This window comes from Salvia hispanica, chromosome 5, assembly GCF_029641045.1.
Source record: "Salvia hispanica isolate PSC_SH4W2 chromosome 5, Shi_PSC_v1, whole genome shotgun sequence".
Classification (NCBI taxonomy): domain Eukaryota; kingdom Viridiplantae; phylum Streptophyta; class Magnoliopsida; order Lamiales; family Lamiaceae; genus Salvia; species Salvia hispanica.
Genome location: NC_142696.1, coordinates 1,080,317 through 1,083,394, shown reverse-complemented (window position 1 = coordinate 1,083,394; position 3,078 = coordinate 1,080,317). Strand labels below are relative to the sequence as shown.

At 37.4% G+C, this 3,078-nt stretch overlaps 1 pseudogene; it reads left to right on the top strand.

Annotated features, from left to right (window-relative positions):
* The first annotated feature begins 1,443 nt into the window (after positions 1-1,443).
* Positions 1,444-2,250, top strand: LOC125186286 (ethylene-responsive transcription factor ERF017 pseudogene; annotated as a pseudogene).
* The last annotated feature ends 828 nt before the right edge of the window (positions 2,251-3,078 follow it).

The window sequence follows — 3,078 nt, the reverse complement described above, 5'->3', positions numbered from 1 at the left end:
GTTATCTAATCTTTTTATATCCCAAAGTCATATATTATGTTATCCATTGACAATGTACAAAAGTCTACTTAAATAATTGAATAGTTTTTTTTTAAGTGTCTAAATTCTAAAACATAGAATTAATCTATACCAAATGCACTTAGATAATTCGTTGTCAGTTTTAAGTAGAAACCCTTGACATGTTTAGCCCAATAGAAAATTATTTTTTTGTATAAAAAACTCCCAACAAATAATAAAGACATTCTTTAAATTAATTCTTTTTATTTGACATGCGATGAGTATCGGGTATACCATATCTACTCACAAAAATTTGATGATTAATTTATCGTTATGATGATTATCTAATCATTCTCAAATCCATAATATAAAATTTCAAAAATTAACTTAAAGATTAATTTTATTTCTTAATTTATGCATTTTTGGATGATTATAAAAACAATCATATTTTTTGGTAGTCAATAGTCCTTCATTTTATCATACACTATAATAAATCAATCCAGACACATAACTATATAATATAAATAATTCAATTATATTGGGTAGTGATAAAACGCAAATTTATATATTGTACAAACTCAAAACTCCTCAACACAGCTTTAACACAGTTCCAATACAATATCAACATAGCGTAAAATTTCAAGATTTTTAATGTCAACAGAGTATCAACACAACATCAATCATTGACTACCGTTGAACATCTGTTGACATTTTCCTGTTGATGCTTTTTTGTGATCTGTTGACATTTTTCAATGATCCAGATCATAGTTTTTGAGTTTGTACAATAGAGTTTTCATTTGATCACATCTCTATATTAGTATATCTTATTCTTATCCTACCAATATTATCTATCACATCCATCAACCTAAACGTCCTCCAAATATTAAAAACACGTTTTTACTTTTCTTACAAAATAAACGTATAAAAATTGAATTAACCCATTTATACTCCAAAAGCTTCAAAATTATACTATACGAATCATTCTCTCTATATACATACGAAAATTCGTATTTTTAAACTACAAAAGTGTTTAAAAATCCAGTAATTAGAATATATAAAAATTGCAATTATAATTTTATCGATCGATCGAGCTCCAATCGAGACAGAAAACGTTGCAGTGCACAAAATAACTATAATTTCCCCAAAATTAGAAATATTATTTTTCACACGTGTATATTCATTTTTGTGCTTACCAATCATTCCTCAGTATCATCGAAACGCCTGGTCAACGCGCTCCCACATTTCGATTTTGACATATGTTTTGTTACCCCCCATGTTTGGGTTCCACATCATGTGGTCTGTGCCCCCCCCTCTCTCTCTATCTCTATCTATCTCTATATGACTATATATATAAGTATACATGCATGCACCAACACAAATTAACAATCACATACACTCTATTTCATGCAATTCCCAATATTTTGGGGACTCACAAGTAGCTACTTACTATAATTATTAAATATACTCGTTAGTAATTTTAACGAGACGCAGCTGATTTGGTAAGACGCTTTCGCCCTCAGTGCAGAGTGAATGTGTAAGTAGTACTTAACTCAAATAACATAACACACCTGCGGCGGAGAATTATTTTAGATGTCCGACACGGCGGCGGCGGCGGCAGCGAAGTTCCGAGGCGTGCGGAAGCGGAAGTGGGGGAAGTACGTCTCCGAGATACGCCTCCCGAACAGCCGGGAGCGGATATGGCTCGGGTCCTACGACACGGCCGAGAAGGCGGCGCGGGCCTTCGACGCCGCCCTCTTCTGCCTCCGCGGCCCCTCCGCCAACTTCAACTTCCCGGACGAGCCGCCGCCGGACATCCCGGGCGGGCGGGCCCTGGCCCCGCCCGAGATCGCGGCGGCGGCGCAGGACTACGGGAATAGCTACTACCGCGGCGGCCTCTGCACGGCACAGGCCGCCGCGGGAGTCGAGGCCCGGGACTCGGGCGAGGTGGACCGGGCCGGGCTGGTGGACTTGGTTGATGGGTCGTTTTGGAAGATGGTGGACATGAATTGTGAGATGAATGAGGGCTTTGATTCGGGCTTCGGGCCTTTTGTGGAGCCCTGTGAAATGCATGTGGATCCACATTATGGAGCTAGGGTTTGTGAAGATGAAGAGGGGAGTTATTATCATGGGCTTTGGAATTTCTAAGATTTTAATTATAGGATAGAGATATTCATATATATAGTACTCATAATGTATCAATATACACACATTTTTGTGCATCGGATCGAGATAAAACTCACAATCTTACAATTATTTCTTGCATATATATGAATATATGGATGCTTTTAGAATGAAAGACTAAAATTGTTCAACTATACAGTGTATGAATTTTAACTTTATATGTATTGATTTTACAATGAAAAATCAATAAAAATGAGTTAGTGAAATTTACTAAATATAGTAAAGATCACCGTAATACTTTTGTCTAACAACACTAAAATGACAGTTAATTTCGTTACGAATTATATATAACCGGCCTTGTGCATATTTTTGACCGGCCAATTGTGGGTTTGAATTTGTCCACGTGGCGCCCCAGGAACATGTTGCCGGTGATTGCCACGTGTGTGTGAGGAGGAGATTGAATAAAGTACCTCTCCATGCCTTGTTGGCAGTGTTTTGTTTCTATTGCTTTATTCATACAACTAACATTAGTGGTCAAATCAACTTAACATACAGCAGATAGAGCATCTCCACCTGCTGACGTCCCGGTCGGACGTCGCGGAAGTCCGACCGGACGTCCGCCATTGTGGCGTCAGTCGGAAGTCACGGTCGGACGACCGAGTTAAAATTTAATTTTTTTTTAAAACTCTATAAATACGGTCGGACGAGGAGGAGTGAGAGCCGAGGGTTGTATTTCTCGACTTTTTATGATTATGTAATTTTTAACTTAATTATGTTTTTTTTAAGTATTATGTAATTTTTTTTAATGAAGTATTCGAATTTTCCCATATTGCATGTCGATATTTTAATTCCGTAAATTGAGTAATTGTGAATTTATTTTATTGCGGAAAGTCTTAGTGGAAGTCCTACATTGTGCAGTGGGATGAGAAGTCCCAGTGACGTGGTTGAAGGTTTTTGTGG